This window comes from Musca domestica, unplaced genomic scaffold, assembly GCF_030504385.1.
Source record: "Musca domestica strain aabys unplaced genomic scaffold, Musca_domestica.polishedcontigs.V.1.1 12, whole genome shotgun sequence".
Taxonomy (NCBI): domain Eukaryota; kingdom Metazoa; phylum Arthropoda; class Insecta; order Diptera; family Muscidae; genus Musca; species Musca domestica.
This window is the reverse complement of record NW_026712155.1, coordinates 7,366,409-7,385,125: the sequence shown is the minus strand read 5'-3', so window position 1 is coordinate 7,385,125 and position 18,717 is coordinate 7,366,409. Positions and strand designations below refer to the sequence as shown.

At 37.7% G+C, this 18,717-nt stretch overlaps 1 protein-coding gene across 5 annotated transcripts in view; it reads right to left on the bottom strand.

Annotated features, from left to right (window-relative positions):
* The window catches only part of LOC101895413 (protein doublesex), a 289,473-nt gene extending 285,922 nt beyond the window's left edge, over positions 1 to 3,551 (bottom strand). For 2 of the 5 annotated variants that reach the window (XM_059118136.1, XM_059118140.1), the window contains exon 1: positions 2,471 to 3,372. The gene's annotated coding sequence lies outside the window, so the exon portion shown is untranslated. Of the gene's footprint in view, positions 1 to 2,470; positions 3,375 to 3,473 lie in introns of those variants that run through there. The other 3 variants (XM_059118139.1, XM_059118143.1, XM_059118138.1) reach the window with 3 other exon arrangements.
* Positions 3,552 to 18,717: the final 15,166 nt, after the last annotated feature.

The following is an 18,717-nucleotide window of genomic DNA, read 5'->3' as shown; positions in this document are numbered from 1 at the left end:
CTTATTTTCTTTTTATTGTTTTTATTGTTACAAGCAGAAGCGGAAAATGTTTACAACTTAAAAAAACCGCAGAAAAATTGTTCAGAATTCAGACCTACGTCAATCAGACTTTGATCAGACTGTCGGACGTGAGACATTTTGTGTGCTGGGTACAGAAAAAAGACTTTCTTAGGATTTCTTAAAACTAATTACCTTCTGCAGAACTTTTCCTAAACACAGAAGAACTATGACAGACCTTCTTTAGGTTTTCCATTTATAGAAAATCTTATTCAGGTCGGAAAAAAAATGTGTTGATCTTGTATAGAACGAAGATCTTCGACGGGACTTCAATACACAGAAGAATTTGTACACAGACTTGTAAATATATATTCTTGTTCAGTAAAAAATTCTATATCGATTTAGCGATGTCCGTCCGTCCGTCTGTCCGGCTATACGTCTGTGGAACTCACTCTAGCTTCCGAACGAAATGCAGTAGGTTGATAAAATTTTACTCAAATGTATATTATGTCTACAGGACTTTTGGTATTGAAAATAGGCCATGTAGGTCCACGTTTTGGAATAGCCCCCATATAACGGTATTTCCCGATATTCGGTAAAGACATTATTTGCCGGAATTGTTTCTAATTTGGTATAAGAAGTTCGTAATACATACTACAGCCTGAGACAGAAAATTGTCCTTGCAGTTCCAAGTCCTCGTATAGACCTTATATAACGGTTCCTCGTGATTTTCTGCATTTTGCTGATTTTAGCAACATTTTTCAACGGAATTGTTTCAAATTTGGTATAAGAAGTTCGTAATAGATACTACAGCCTGAGACAGAAAATTGTTCTTGCAGGTCCACGCCTTCGCACAGACCCCACATAACGACACCTACCGATATTCGGTATTTTGCTGATTTTAGCGGCATTATTCACCGGAATTGTTTCAAATTTGATATTTGAAGTTCGTAATGGATGTCGATGGCAGAAAATTATATGTGCAGTTCCACGACTTCGTATAACCCTTATATAACGGTAACACCTGATTTTCGGTATTTTTCTGATTTTAGATTTACATTTATCAACGGAATTGTATCAAATTTGGCATTTGATGTTCGTAATGGATACTGCAGCCTTAGACAGAAAATTGTCTGTGCAGGTCCACGTTTTTTTTTTTTTTTTTTTTTTTTTTTGAAAATTGCCAAATTCGTTCCAAATGGTGGAGGGTATTCAAGTTCAGCCCGGCCGAACTTACAGCCTTTTTACTTGGTTTTAACTTTTCAAAGACTTTTTGGCCAAAAATGGCTTCATGACCACGAACCTAAGAATTTTAAAAAAAATCTTTTGAAAAAAATCGGATTTTTTTTATTTTTTTTTTTTTTTTTGGGATAATTTCTGACGTGGATTTTTTAAACTATTTTTCAAAAACTTCCTGGCCAAGAATCGTGAATTTAAAAAAAACGATTTGTAAAAAGTTTTGTAGGGCACTTAGACACCTATTAGAAACGTCAAATAAAAAATGTCAACCAACTCCTTTCAAAAAAATTCTGAAAGCCATCAGAACAACGAGTATATAGTTTGGTACTCGTATATGGGAGAACTTCCACAATGCGGCGCTATATCAGCTGTTTTTTGCATGGTGGTTAGGAACCCCCAACAACCTTTAAATACTAAATTCCAGACAAATCCCTTTAAAATGTGCTGAAAATCGTCGAAATGCTTAATATGGAGGGGATACCGTTACGAAAAAGTTGGCCAATATGACCCATCTTCAAATTTGATCTGAGTTCAGACCCCAAAACGCATGGGTATCAAATTTCAGCACTCTACCTCATTTCCTTCGGAAAATAGCGAGGTTACAACAGACCTGCGGACAGACGGACGGACATGGCTAAATCAGATTGGAATTGTACGCTGATCATGGATATATATATATGCTTCGGAATGACGAACTTGGATTGGATTTGAACAGGATTTTTTTGTCGACCAGTGTTTTGGACGATAAATGTGCACAATTCAGATACGGTTCAATAATAGCTGCTTAACAATGACGATGAATTTATAAAAATTTGAACAGGATTTTTTGTCGACCAGTGTTTTGGAAAAATGCACAATTCAGTTACGGTTAAACCATAGCTGATGATCAGCGCAATTTCTATTAGTTTTTTTTCTTGAATCACCAACAAATCAATGGCTAAGTATTTTTTTTTTCATTCTTTTAATAATTTGCTTTATCAACAATTTCAAACAGCATTCGTTTTCTCTCAAATGATCTCTTTTTGCGATTTTGCTCAGCTCTGGATTAGACCTTTTGTGTGCGTTTTTTTATTTTTATTTATTTATTTTTTTTGCTTTTTGTTTTGGTTTTTGGATTTGTCATAAATGTGGTTGGAATTTTAAACGACGACTCTTTTAAGCCACGCCAGGTGTTTAGACAATATTAAAATATTTACATGAGGCAAGGTGTCGATCGATAAATACGCAAACTTACGACCGCAAAAACCACTTTTTGTCACAATTCCAACATCAATCGTATCGAATCGAATGCACTTCTCTTTTTTTGTTGTTGTTGTTGTCGGATTTCAAAGACGCCAAGGGCACGGCGGTCACGACAAATGCAGCGGTCGCGACCAAAACATTGATAAAAGAACACACAATTGCAGGCAATAAAACAAAAACAAACAAAAATTTATAGACGAGCACACACACAAACAATCATACGCCGCGAAGGCTCGCTCGGATGGGGAGCTCTCTCTTTTTCTTTTCGTTTGATGAGATGTCGATAAAGGGACCGGTAAAATATGGTTGTGTTGGGTGGGGTGAGAAAGTTTCACAAACAAATTTTCTCGATTTTTTTCACACTAACTTCGACATCTCTCGCTGGCTTTGTGTTGCTCACTGACAACAGCATGATTATCGCGGTTGCTTGGAGAATAAAACTTAAAATAGCTCACACTCTTCGGAGTAGACACAACATTCATTTATCGGTCACTGAGAAATCTCTCTCAAGCACCACACACATCTTCATACATACATACATTCGTGTGGGGATGGATGTATGCAAATTATGTTCAAATGTAAACAAATACAAAATCAAACACACCAACTAACAAACCAGAACTATCTGTCTGGTGGCGGTGGCGAATCGAGGATCTCTAAAAACGAAATATGCTTCTTGGAATTTTATAGAGGACACACACAACACGGAAAATTCATATTTTTTATGCTGGGCAATAGTTTGTCCCCAGCTTTTCTTTTTTCCTTGCACTTCGTCTTGTTATGACTCTTTTTGTTGAGCTTGGGGTACGGAAACGCTCAGAAACACACTATTGTTGGCGACAACGATGAACGATGTTAAGGATACCAGCGACAATTTCAAACTGTTTCAACAACAACACATGATAAGTCTCAAAGTTTGATTATTTCCATTTTTCCAGACGCGCGAAAACCATCCATAGAGAGGGCAATCCAAGCGGGCGAACACTCAAACATACCCACATAAATACTTGGCCAGCCAGCCAGCCATGAACACCACACAGCACACAAGAAATCAAGTAACGAAACACTAAACACCAACAACAACAACAACAACATCACCGACAACGAAATCGAGAAAACAGCTATTGAGAAATTTGAGCTCCATGCCGTTTATGACGACGACCGACGACGATCTCCCCTATCAAATACAATTAATACAATGTTGCTAAGGCAGCGCTGCCCCAGAGCAGCCACAAGGCCTAAAGAAGGCAACAACAAAAATAACCAAAATGAAATGAACTCTGCGCGAGAGAGAGAGCATTCAACTTGAAAGAGTGCACTGATTAAATAAAATATCTCGTAGTGGAATAGTATCGGTGTGGCTAATTCAGCGATTTTATTTGTTGAAATGGGAGAAAATCGAAGATTTATTTAATTGTTTTATGCGAAGTGAGGGGTAAGCACCACCATATCGGAGATAGGTTTGTATTTTATGTAGTGCGTGTAGCCTTAACATACTTGTTTTTGTACTACAAAATCAAGACGACAATTTTAACGGGAGTAGTTGCTACAAATTGGCACAGTGTTTAGATATCATTGAAAGTGGATTTATTTAGTATCGAGGAGAGGGGAAATGGAATACTCTAAGAAGACGTTAGAATACTTCTATGAGAAGGTATTTTTGTTTTATATGAGAAGAACTTCTGGTGTTCTATGAGAATCATCTATGAGAAGATCTCCAGATCTTCTATGAGAAGATCTCCAGGCCTTCTATGAAAAAATCTCCAGGTCTTCTATGAGAAGATCTACAGGTCTTCTATGAGAAGATCTATCTATGATAAGATCTACAGGTCTTCTATGAGAAGACCTCTGAGTTTTCTATGAGAATACCTTTGAGAATTCTATGTTACCTCCAGGTCTTCTTTGAGTCTTCTATGAGCAGGCCTTTGGGTCTTCTATGAGAAGGCCTTTGGGTCTTCTATGTCTGAGAAGACTTTTGAGTCTTCTTTGAGAAGGCCTTTGGGTCTTCCATGAGACGACCTTTGGGTTTCTATGAGAAGACCTTTGAGTATTCTATGTTACCCGTTTCGTGTTCTAAGAGAAAACGTTAGAATACTTCTATGAGAAGACATTCTGCTATTCTAGGAGAAGACATTCTGGGAAAACCTTTTCGTCTCCTATGTGAAGACTTCTTCTATGAGAAGACTTTCTTGTATATTACGGGAAGACATTTTGATATTCTTTGAGAAGATTGTCTGGTCTTCTATGAGAGGACCTTTTGTTCTTTTCTATCGGAAGCTCTTCTAGAAAAATAACTCCTGCTCTTCTAGAAGAAAACCCTCTGCTCTTCTAGGAAAAAACCTTCTGCTTTTCTATGAGAAGACCTTCACTTCTCCTTTAAGAAAACCTTAGCGTCTTCTATGAGAAGACCTTCTCGTATTCCATTTAAAGGCCTTTTGCTCTTCTAGGAGAAGACCTTCCGGACTTCTAGGAGAAGACCTTTCGGACTTCTTGGAACAGACCTTCTTATCTTTTATAAGAAGATCTTCCGGTCTTCTGTGAGAAGACTTTCTCGTCTTCTATGAGACGACACATTCTTCTGTGAAGAAAACCTTCTTGTCTCTTATGAATAGGCCTTCTGGTCTTCTATGAGATCAATTTCTGGCCTTCTTTGAGGAGTCTTTCTAAATATCTATGAGAAGACTCTCTGGTCCTCTATGAGAAGATTCTTTTGTCTGCTATGAGGAGATCCTCTGGTCTTCTATGAGAAAACCCTTTGGTCTTCTTTGAGGAGACTTTCTGCACATATATAGGAAGACCCTCTGGTCTTCTATTAGAAGACCCTATCGTCGTCTATGACAAGGCCTTCTGAAATTCTATGAGCAAACCTATTTGTCTTCCTTGTATCTTCTGGTATTCAGAAAGCATATTGGCTTCCTACTATTTAAACCATATATGTATTTCATTACGAAAAAGACACCGAAAAAGACAATCGGAAACAAGTACAGGTTATATTCAGCATTCACTAGGAATTTATTCCACCACACTGTGCCCGACATTAAATCGCTTTGTGGAGAGCAGCAGGTGTTTTTGTTGTTTCTTTTGTCATAGTAAATCGGCCATAACCAACGCCATTCGATTAACGTAATTTTTCTTCAGCTCAAAGATCAAGGTTGAATGAATTGTACTTTAAAATGATCATTTTTTTTGTCTTGCACTAGCTACTACGGTCAACGAGATAGAGAAAGCAACAACAACAAAAACTACAAAAATGCGATCAGCATCACAACAGATAAGTATGAGAAAATAAATGACTGGAACCTTTTTTTCTTTTACTATTTATAAAAAAGTAAGATGGCTAGACGCTTGCCTCTAGGGTGGTGTGAGTGGGTCCTTGGGGGTTGTTACACAATTAATTTTTCGTTTGAAAAGAAAAACGAAGGGCTAGACTATACCATAATACAACATTCGTAAATAGCCAAATTAAAACTTGAACACATTTTTATAAAAGACAAAGAATGCAGTAAAAGACGTACATATCAAAGACCTAAAATGGTAAAGACTAGACAAAATGCATTCTGACCAAATGGTTTGTGTCTATACTATCTATATAACAGTCCATGGGAGGAAAATGTTAATACCAAAAACACATTTATAGAAAAAATTGACAAACAAATGTTTGGAAAATCGAAAAATTGGGTTTCAAAATTCTATTCCATAGACTTTCCAAATAAATTGCATATTGCCTAAGCGGTTTTAATCGCATAACATTGCTAACTATGTTGTTACGATATCATAACAACAGAGGTATTTTTACAGGGTTGCCATATTTTTGCTCTGTCTTGTCCTATCTTTACACTTCTATGTATTTGCACATATTGTCAAGGCCGCTAAGAGGGGCTGATTAATAGCGCACCGTTACATAAATCAGAGTTCCGCAGTTTAAAACAGTGGGTTGACTGATCAAAGTATGACCTATGGAGAACACGAATATAAATATGTATAAACAATTATGAATGAAACCTGATTGATCGACCCACCTAACTGTATAGTATGAAGATCCTTACAGTTGAACAGCATGCCCAAAGTGTGCTTCATTATATCGATAATATGTCACCCGCTCTTACCTGTTTCTTTCGGTTTCGTTTTTTGAAATACCAAATACAGGTCATAGCTGTCGAATTCTTAAGGATCTTGGTTGGCAAAGAATTCGAGTAAATAGTTGCTTGCATTTTTGTTGCTGACAGTGGAAGTAGAGTTCACCTGGAAAACAATATTTTATTGTTGCGGATGGTGAAAAGATAATCAAATAAAAAAAGGATAACAAGTAAAAAATCAGCAGGCGCGGTCGAACTTTGAATTCCCCTCACCATTTGGAATGAAATTTTCAAAAATAAAATCCGTAAAAAAATTCTGTTAAAATCTTAAAAATACCGAAAATAACCGTTATATTGCGGCATAGGCAAATCTTGTCATAAGCCATTACAGTATTCAAATACGAAGCTTGGAGAAAAGATCCGGTTAATAATGTAGCTAAAATCATCAAAATACCGAATATAAGGAGGTACCGTTATATTGGACCTATACGAACACCTGGACCTGCATAGTAAATTTTCTGCCACAGGCTGTTGTACCTATTAGGAATTTCAAATACGAAATTTTAAACACTTTCGGTGAATATTGTACTTAATATCGTCAAAATACCGAATATTCGGGGGGTACCATTATATGAGGGGTTTTCGATATCGTGGACCTATGTAGACCATTCTCTTCTTGGGACTAAAGTACTCGCAAAGAGCACCTTGTGAGGATTTTCAGACAATTCCGTTAAAAAATGTGGCTAAAATCAACAATATACCGAATATCGGGGATATATGATTTCGTGGACCTATATAGACAAATCTCTTCGAGGGGATAAAGTACTCACACGGAACTTCTTCTTATATAATACAATATTTATTTAATCTTGCCTCTGGCATTATTTTCCAAAAATTTTCTGCTTTATTTTGCCTTCAACTGTTTCGCGACGTGTGTTTTCATTTAGGCGTCAATGATTTTTGAGGTCGATTAAGAACCATGTAGATCAGTCATGATGTTGAAGTAGCAAAATTTCATGCCCCATTTGAAAACTAGAAGTAAAAAACATTCGGCACAAGTTTGTCTACTCATGATCATCGTCATCATCATCATTATGTAGGCAGATAAGTGGTAAACGCGAAAAAAGGAACTGCAACAACTTCCCATCAACACATCAATATTATGACACTCTTAATTGGTGGCACAAGCTATTATTAATGAAATCTCTAATTTGACAAGTCAATGATTTATTTGACTACAGATGGAGATTGCGAAGGAGTGGAATATTTACATTTGAAAGAACCCTATACGAAAAGGTACTTTGGAGTAAAATTCGTATAGAGTCTGGGTCTAAGATTTATTTAATGGACAAAAATTCCTCGATTACTGGAACACTGCAGTGAACTCTTCTACCAATGCAGATATACAAAAAAACGTTGACATTGACATTATCTTTCATATAAAATTTGCAGGACAAAATCGGGTTACGCATTTTAGAGAACATCAATTTCTAACAATGTACAATTTAGTATACAATCAGCCATGTGGCTACAGATACGGACAAAAAGTTGAAACGGTTTTAGACCCTAGGTCTCTTTGGAACAAATCCATTTCAGGACATTTGGAGTCGATCTAGCGATGTCCATCCGTCCGTCTGTCTGGCTAGTGGGCGCGACAACTCTCGAAGGGAGTATCTGATTTGGTCCAAACCGGGTACATCGTAATATTATTATCAAATTTAGATCGAGTTCGGAGATGGGCAATATCGGTCGACTTCTTCCGATATCTCCACTTCTTCTGATATCTCCCCCACAAATGTCGACATTTTCAAAAACAAAAAAAAAGGTAGTTTAGTGCACAGAAAAAGAAAGGACTATCCGATTTCCAACTTAGCAAATCCTAGTATTTGCATCAGTGCTAGCTCAAGTGCGAAAATTGGCAATATCGGTTCACTCCATCAAGTACCTCCCCCACAAAAGGCGAACATTTTGAATAATTATAACTCTTATTAAATGGGGTTTAAGAGTCCGATTGTCTTCAAATTTCACACATCCCAACGTTTTTATGAAACCAAGATCTGTTCTAAAGACGGTAGAGGTCGGACCATTCCTTCTGATACCTGCCTCACAAGGGGTTAAAGTTTGGAATAACCATTTGTTATTTTGGCCCATTCCCGGCGAATCACTTGCTTGAGCTGATCGACACTTTGGTATTTTTTAGTGCCAACCTTGCTTCCAAATACTCCAGACACAATAGTCCAACGGATTGGTATCCGGAGATTTTGGTGGCCATTGTGCGCTGGAAATGAAGAGAGGAACCTCATTTTGTAACCATTCTTGGGTGGCGCGTGCTGATTGCGATGGTGCTGAGTCCTGTTAGAATGTCCAGGGTCTGCGGCCAAAATGTTTGCATGCCCAAGGCTTTAATACACCCTCCAGAATATTTTCGAGATAATATCAGGCAATTATTCTGATACCACGATCGATTAATACGAACGGATAGCGGCCATCGGCTGTTATGGCGGTCCACATCATCACCATGGCCGGCACTTAAGTTCTGGTGGTCAACAGAAGGTGCACATTTTCAGCTGACCTCTTTGGCCAGTAAACACGATAATTTTGTTTGTTTACAAACTGCTGGACAACGAATGTTTTCTCATAGGAGAAAATCAAATTCGCCACTTCACCACTTTCGGCCAAGCGAAGTAATTCTTTAGACCTTTTGAGTCTATTTTGAGTTCTTGCGCTTTTTGGAATTTCAATGGCTTTACCAGCCATTTTTCGGCCACTGCGACGAGGGTTTCGATTAAGTCGCTTCTTTACTTTTCGAACCATTTCTGCTGATGTTGCTGTTTCCTTCCGTCCACTTCTTTGACGTCGGGCTATGCTACCAATAGCGAACGATGGTACGAGACACAAAAGATTTATTCACATTTAAATGCAGGGGTGCTCTAACGATAGCCACTTGTGGTTTTCCAGCCAAATATAAAGAAATCACATTATCACCTTGAATTCCATCACGAATAACATATTTTCTGGAAAATTCTCACCAAAATGCTTTTGTACGCTTGTAAACAATATAATGAGCTGTCACTAGAATAATTTTAATTTTAACAGCTGTCGGACAAGTGGTTTAGAAATGACAGCATTGTGTAGTTGGTTGCAGTTTTTCTGCAGGACTTTTGGTATTGAAAATGCGCTATGTAGGTCCTCGTCTTCGTGTAACTCTCATATAACGGTACCTGCCGATATTCGATTGAACATTTTAGCGACATTATTCACAGGAATTATTTCAAATTTGATATTTGAAGTTCGAAATGGATACTAAAGCCTAAGACAGAAAATTGCCTGTGCAGGTTCACGTCTTCGTATAGCCTTCATATTACGGTCCCTCCCGATATTCGCTATTTTGATGATTTCAGCAACATTATTCACCGGAATCGTTTCAAATATCGTATTGCAATATCCAACTGGGTACTACAACCTATGGCAAAATTTTGTATGCAGGTCCATGTCTTCGTTTATCCCTATCAATATGTCGGTCAGTTCGTCTGTGGAACAAGTTAAAGTAGGTTGATAAAATTTACTCAAATGTGTGTTTGGTCTGCAGGACTTTTGGCATTTAAAATGGGCCATGTGGGTCCACGTTTAGGTATAGCCCCCATATAACTGTGCCTTCCCATATTCGGTATTTTGATGATTTTGTCGACATTGTTCATCGGAATTGTTTCACATTTCCTTAGTGAAGTGCGTAATGGGTACTTCAGCCTTTGACAGAAAATTATCTATGCAGTTGCAGGTCTTCGTATAGTCCCCATTTAACGGTGCCCCACTACATTTGGTATTTTGGTCATTTTAGTTACATAATACACTGGAATTATTTCAATTTTCCTTTTTGGAGTTTCTAATAGTTACCACAGCCTGTGACAGAAAATTGTCTATGCAGGTTCAGGTCGTCGTATAGCCCCATATATCGGCACCTCCCGATTATCGGTACTTTGATGTTTTAGCGACATTATCACCGGAATTGTTTCAAAATTCGAATTTCCATTTCCTAAATGGGTACTACATCCTGTGACAGAATATTGTCTATATAGGTCCACGTCTTCGTATAGCCCCCATATAACGGCTCCTCCCTATATTCGTTATTTACACGTTTTGTGACATTATTTATCGGAATTGTTTCAATTTTCGTATTGTCCCTTTCAAATGGGTATTACATCCTATGACAAAAATAGCCTATGCACATCCACATTTTCGTATGGCCCCAATATAACGGTAACTTCTTATATTCGGTATTCTTAAGATGTGAATAAAATTATTAACATTATAAACTTCTAAATTCGTTCCGAACTTACTGGTTTTTTACTTATTTTTCGCTAAAAATATTTAAATTTAATTTCTTTCTTCCATGTGATTGCTTGTATGGATGGCATTTATTCAACAAATTTGGGACACTGTGGCGTATGAGTAGTGACAATACCACTACGCCAAAGGTAACCTTTGAATTGTAAATCTTTTGCTGAAGATTCATGAGGGGAGTCTTTTATGCATGTTTCAGAAATACCTTTGGGATCCATAAGTCAAGTTTTTTTTATATTGTGACTTGAAAAAAATAATAATACAAAATGTATTAAAAAAAACCCCGCGATGTTTACTTCCCAATTCAGTGTGAGTGGGAAGAGAGCGAGTGAACAATTCCTTAATTTCCTTAATGAATTATGAACGTAAAACCATTGCATGTTCCAACGGCGGCAATGACAGTGAAATTTGAAAAAATGCAATGAATGTTGATGTTGAGGTGAATGAATGAATGCATGCGTGTCATGGCATGCACACAAATGTGTCAATGTCATCCATCCCACCGAAAGGGGAAGGGAAACGAAAGCTAATATAACAAAATAAATATTTCTATGTTAGAAATAATAAAGACCCACTTTTTATTCCACAATACATTGCATTTAAGCAGTGCAACAAACAACTTGCATGACAAACATGCTGGTTGCTTGGTTTGAGTTAAAATCACAAAAAAAAACAATTGTTACAATTTAAAAAACACAATAAGTGTAAACTAAATGCATTGTTGTCGAAGTGCAGTGCCAAAGTCAAGTCAAATTGTTTTTTATACAATAATCTCTATTATATTTATATAGATTTTTTGTTCATTTTGTTTAGATATTGTTCTGGCGTGTCTAAAATATGTCTTTCTCATAGCTAAAATTATATGTGCGCCCATACGTATGTTCGCCTGTACTTACACATCTCCACATGTAGTTTTTGGTTGATGTTTGAAATGTATTATTACAAGATTACGAACAGTATTATTAAAAAGCTTAAATAAACACTGAACACGAGTACATGTTTTAGAGTATGACCCCCAGCTGCCCCCTGCTGCCTACCTTCTCCTTATCTAGGCACGAACCGACAATCACTTGCATATGACCGATGTATTTACTATAAATATTTCACAAAATGTGTATTTTTTTGCATCTTGAGTCCACCTCCTCTCCCTACCCCCTCTCTCGCTCTGCTAGTGGCGGAAAACAAAATGCAGGCAGAAAAAACGTTGGCACGTGTATACCAGTTGTGTTTTGTTTCCTCCCTCGCGGTCCCTCCACGATGCCAGCCAACCAGCCCATTCTAATACTGCATGACCGGCATTCAAGTGTGTGTGCCGGAATGCAAACATTTTGATAGAATAGGGCCTACGAGACGACTGGTATGATTGTTAGCGGGTGAGCAGGGCTTAGAAAACGTGATGGAGGAATGTATACAAGTTAGCAATCGGAAAAATTGTTGTTATGAAATAATTACAATAAGGAAAAAAATGCATGAGCGATTAAAATTGGTTATAGGTCAATATTATAATTCTTAATAAAATACAGATGACGTGAAAAAAAGAGGCTGGAGGGATTTATGAAGCACTATTCGCAATCTTGGTATAGGGATTTTATTATTACTCTTTTGGCGAACAGAAAAATGATCAGGAGCCCAAACAACGAAATGTGAACGAGTTTCACTCTCTACTCGTATTTGAAAAGAAGCACTCTTGTGAGTAGATGTTCGATGTTGCTCGAATAAGTGCAAACATGCCTTGCTATTTTTGGAGTAGGAGGAAAATTCGCTCGAAATCGACAAGATTTTACTCTTGCCAAGTTCATCTTCAGTTTTTGTTGTTCTTAAGTAAATTCTGATTGTGAAGTTTCACTCTCTACTCGCATTTGCGCAGGAGGACTCTTGGGAGAAAAATTGAGAATACTCTATTTTCGATGTTGCTCAGTAAGAACAAACATGATTTGATATTTTTCGAGTATGAGAAAAATTCGCTCGAAATCGACCAGATTTCACTCTTGCCAAGTTCATCTTTAATTTTTTTTTTTGTTGTTAAGTAAAGGCTGATTATTTAGCCATTATCTTTTTGGCAACACTGGCTCTCAAACGTTTCATATTTTGTTTCACTGTTAAAAATCGTCAGTTTGTTTCTATAATTTAAAAATGAATCGTCTTATAAATGCTCTGTTAAGAAAGTTCATCGCGCTTTTCATTTTATGGCTCATTTTTGACTCAAAGGGAATATTAAAAAGTGGTATCGATTTTGGAGTGAAAATCACCCAGATCTGTAAATAAAACGTTCATGCATGCAGGGCAAATCACAGTATGGTGCGGTTTGCCTATCAATTGCCGTATAAATCGTGTGATTTTAGTCCTTTAAACTAATTTTGTGGCGTAGTGGCTGAAAGTGGATGAAATATTCTTCAAACATTCATTATATGGGCCGCACTGTCAATTTTGGACCCATATCTCTTGAAAAATCACCCTTTTTCTCCATTCCCTCTCCAGACCAAAGCAAGCGAACACACTCAACTCAGCTAACAAAATAGATTTCTTACTCGATTTCACTCTTAGAGTTAGTTCTTATTCTGTTTCGAGAATTTTGGCTCCCACTGTATTTTTTTAAATGGGAGTAACTCGCTAGCGCTCCCACATAAATCTCATACTTCTCCCGATACACATTGATATACAAACAAGTAAAAATGCACCTAAGTTCGACCAGGCCGAACTTTTGATACCCCCCACTATTTGGAAAATTTTCAACAAATTCCGAAAAATACCGGTAATTTGATGAGATTTATACGGGGGCTATACGAAGGGGAGGATCTTCATTAGTTTTTTTTTTTGCCATAGGCTGTAGTACCCATTAAGATCTTCAAATACGAAATTAGGAACAATTCCGGTGAATAATGTCGCTAGAATCATCAAAATATCGAATATTGGGAGGTACCATTATATGGAGGCTATGCGAAGACGTGGAACTGCATACGAAATTTTAGGCATAGTTTCGTAGTATCCATTACGAACTTTGAATACGAAATTTGAAACAAGTCGGACGAATAATGTCGATAAAATCATAAAAACACCGAATATCGGAAGGTACCATCATTTGGAGGCTATACGAAGACGTGGACCTGCGTACAAAATTTTTAGTCATAGGCTGTAGTACCCATTACAAACTTCGATTACGAAATTTGAAACAAGTCGGGCGAATAATGTCGCTAAAATCATTAAAATACCGAAAATCAGGAGGTACCGTTATATGGAGGCTATACGAAGAAGTGAACCTGCATACGGAATTTTTAGGCATAGTTTCGTAGTATCGATTAGTATCGAATACGAAATTAGAAACTATTCGGATCAAAATACCGAATATTAGGAGGTACCGTTATATGGGGACTATACGAAAAAGTGGACCGACATGGCCCATTTACGAACTTAACCTGCCTACTGGGAAAAATACATGTGTGCAAAATTTTAGCCTTCTATCTCAATTCTCTACAAAGGGAGGATGATTACAACAGACAGACATACTGACATCGCTGAATCGTCTTAGAATTTTACGCTGATCCAGAATATATACAGGTTCAGATAAAAAAACTGCAACAAAGTCAACGCCATCATTTTTTTTTTTTTTATTTTTTTTTGTGAATGAAAGCATGAATGTCGGAAATAACATCAAATTTTAGAATAAGTTTAGATTTGTTCCAATTAGTCACCTTTAGCACTAATTATGACCTTCAAACGGCCAATGAAACCCTCACACGCTGCCCGAATGTTGCTCTGCGGTATTTTGGCCCATTCCCGTCGAAGCGTTTGCCTGAGGTGATGGACTCTTTGGTATTTTTTAGTGCCAACCTTGTGTTCCAAAATACTCCAGACACAAATATTCCAACGAATTGGTATTCGGAGATTTTGGTGACCATTGTGCGCTGGAAATGAAGCGAGGAACCTCATTTTGTAACCATTCTTGGGTGGCGCGTGCTGAGTGCTATGGTAACAACTCCTGTTGAAATGTCTAAACTATAAAAGATAAACGTCCAATTGAGGAAACATCAGCCATTGCCAGCCACAGCCAGCCATTGTCTGAGGTAAAAAAGACGACTTCCAGCCCTCTAACTTTGTAATTTATTAGAAATGCAAACAAAAAAGATACGTGAACTTGAACTAGTTTCCATTACATTATATTTGCCAATAGGCTTGCCAGACACTTGCCAATTGTTATCAGCTGGCATGTGGTGTAAAAGTAAATAAACGAAATTGTTTATCTGACAAGTGATAACCGTTTTCTACTGTCTCTATTTGCTTAGGGCAAATAAAACGACCTACAATAGAAGGCTACATTTTTATTGTCTGGAAGTATAACAGAAGTTGTAACAATGGAACCTCGTAACGAATAAATTTCCTAATTTGATTTCTCCTCATTTTCAACAAAAAGTACCAAGAGAAGAAATCGGGGAATAAATTTATTGCCGTTTTACACAAATTGACGATATGACTTTCTCTTATGTGATTTTATATGATTTTCTTCTATTCCAATGATTTTTCAAATATTCTAATGGTTTCTATGAATTTTAAAAACTCTACATAATTGTTGCGAAATATATCTCAAAATATTGGTGACCCTTTGTATACACAGGGTGTGATGAAAAAACTGCAATCAACTTCAGACTGCTGTCATTTCTAAGCCAATCGTCCAACAGCTGTTAAAATGATTCCAGTGACAGCTCATTATATTGTTTACAAGCTTATAAAAGCATTTTGGTGAGAATTTTCCAGAAAAAAATGATTTGGGATGGAATTCAAGGGTGATAGTGTGATTTCTTTATATTTGGCTGGAAAACCACAAGTGGCTATCGTTAGAGCACTCCAGCATTTAAATGTGAATAAATCATTTGTGTCTCGTACCATCGCTCGCTGCCGTGATACTGGTAGCGTAGCCCGATGTCAAGGAGGGGGACGGAAGAAAGCAGCAACATCAGCAGAAATGGTTCGAAAAATAAAGAAGCGACTTGATCGAAACCCGCGTCGCAGTGGCCGAAAAATGGCACGTGAATAATGAGCTCGGGGTAAAGCTATTAAAATTCCAACAAGTAAAAAAGCAGAATGTTCGGCCGAACTTTGAATACCCTCAACTATTTGGAAAGAATTAGGAAAATTTCAAAAAAAATAAAATCCATTTAAAATTCTGTTCAAATCTTAAAAATACCGAATATCGCAAGGTGCCGATATTTTGGGGGGATATGCGATATTGTGGACCTATATAGACAACTCTCTGTCTGGGGGTAAAGTACTCACAACGAACTTCTTGTGTGGAATTTCAGACAATCCCATTAAACAATGTGGCTAAAATCATCAAAATACCGAATATCGGGGGTACCGTTATATGGGAGCTGTACGATATCGTGGACCGATATAGCCCATCTTTAAACATAACCTGCCTGCAGACAAAAGACAGATCTGTGCAAAATTTTAGCTTCCTATCTTAATTCGTTTTGACTGTAGCGTCATTACAACAGACGGATGGACGGCCTGACGGACAGGGCTAAATCGTCTTAGAATTTTGCGCTGATCAAGAATATATATTCTTTGTTGGGTCTAAAATTATTATTTCGATGAGTTACAAACGGAATGACGAACTTAATACACCCTCCATACTATGTATGGTGGAGGGTATAAAAAGGACAAGAACTTACACCGCAACAGAAAGAAAATAGGCTTCGCTTGGCCGAAAGTGGTGAACGTGGTGCCGAATTTGGTTTTCTCCGATGAGAAAACATTCGTTGTCTAGCAGTTTGTAAACAAACGAGCAAATGATCGTATTTACTTGCCAAAGAGGTCAGCTGAAAATGTGCACCTTCGGTTGGCAACCAGAACTCAAGCCGAATATTATCGCGAAAACATTCTGGATGGTGTATTAAAGCCTTGGGCATGCAAACATTTCGGCCGCAGACCTTGGACATTCCAACAGGACTCAGCACCATCGCATTCGGCACGCGCCACCCCAGAAAGGTTACAAAATGAGGTTCCTCGCTTCATTTCTAGCGTACAATGGCCATAAAATCTCCAGATACCAATCCGTTGGACTATTGTGTCGGGAGTATTTTGGAAAGCAAGGATGACACTAAAAAATACCAAAGTGTCCATCACCTCAAGCAAGCGCTTTTCCGGGAATGGGCCAAAATACCTCGGAGCAACATTAGGGCAGCGTGTGACGGTTTCATTGGCCGTTCGAATGCCATGATTCGTGCCAAAGGTGACCAATTCGAACAAATCTAAACATATTTTAAAAATTTAATGATATTTCCGATATTTGTTGCTTTCACTCAATACAATTTTAAAGAAAATGTAAAACATATGCATATGAGTCCCCATACCTGCGGTTAAAATTATAAATTTTTGCTTTAATAAAAAAGATCTGATCTGCTTCGTTTTCTTTACACGTTTTGGAAAGGGCCATTTACTACGTTTTTACTTAGGATAGAAAGGTCACATATGCAACTCAATTATTTTTAATAACTAGACAATTAATGCTATTTAATTGGCATTGTTTGAGAATAGCTTTTATTACCTCGCATCAGCCCCGAACACCTGTACACCTTCATAATTTATAATAAGTATATTTGCCGCGTTTCTTTTTAATAACAATGTAAATACTTGAGACTAAAACGACACGTCATAGACATATTTAAACACATGCCGCTATAATGGGGAGGGGGTACACATGGGACGGACGGCATGAAGCCTAGCTAGCAATCAGACAGATTATAAACACCACATTATTATTTGCAATTTCCTCTTCCGTACCTCCCTACCTCTCCCCCTACCCCATTGCTGTTGCAGGCTTGCATTATTTATCACACTTTTTAGAATATCGACATTTTGCAATTAATTACCCGCCCAGCAGTGTTAGAAATTACAATGCTACTTAGTAATCACCACAGCCCGAACGTATGGTCAAGAATTTGATTTGAAATGAAGATATGAACGACCGAATGAATGGACGACATAACAAATGAACAATGGAATCGTTTTTGCAAAGTGTGGAGGTCTCATTAAATAATAATGATCAGATTTTCCGGGCAATTGGCAACACCTGCAGCAAAAAACAAATCCATTGTATCTCATGGGCGTATCAGGTGATTCGGAGGAGAGGGCTTGGTGTAGACTAGAATGTCTTCTCAGTGAAAAATAGAAAATAGATAACCAGAAGGTCTTCTCACAGATAACAAGGAGTTATTTTCATGGAGAACGAGAATTCTACAAAACCATATCCCAGCAAAAGATGAGAATGTTTCATCATAGAAGAGGAAAAGATTTTCTCAAAGAAGACCATACGGCCATCTTAAAGAAACCTCACGGAAGACTAAAGGTCTTCCCCTAGAAGAATTTACAATCTTCTAATAGAAGTGCTGGAAGTGTTATCATTGAAGACCAGAAGGTCTTCTGATAAAAGGCCGAAGGTCTTCTGATAAAAGGCCAGAAGGTCTTCTGATAAAAGGCCAGAAGTTCTTCTCTTGGAAGACCATAAGGTCTTCCAGAAAGAAGGCCAGAAAGTCTTTTCATATAATTCCAGGTTTTCTAATAGAAGAGCTGAAGGCCTTTTCATAGAAGAGCTTAAGGTCTTCGCTTAGAAGACCAGAAGATCTTCTCATGAAAGGCCAGAAGGTCTTCTCATTGAAGGCCAGACGGTCTTCTCATAGAAGGCCAGACGGTCTTCGCATAGAAGGCCAGACGGTCTTCTCATAGAAGGCCAGACGGTCTTCTCATAGAAGGCCAGAAGGTTTTCTCATGGAAGTCCATAAGGTCTTCTCATAAAAAGCCAGAAGGTCTTCCCATAGAAGGCCAGAAA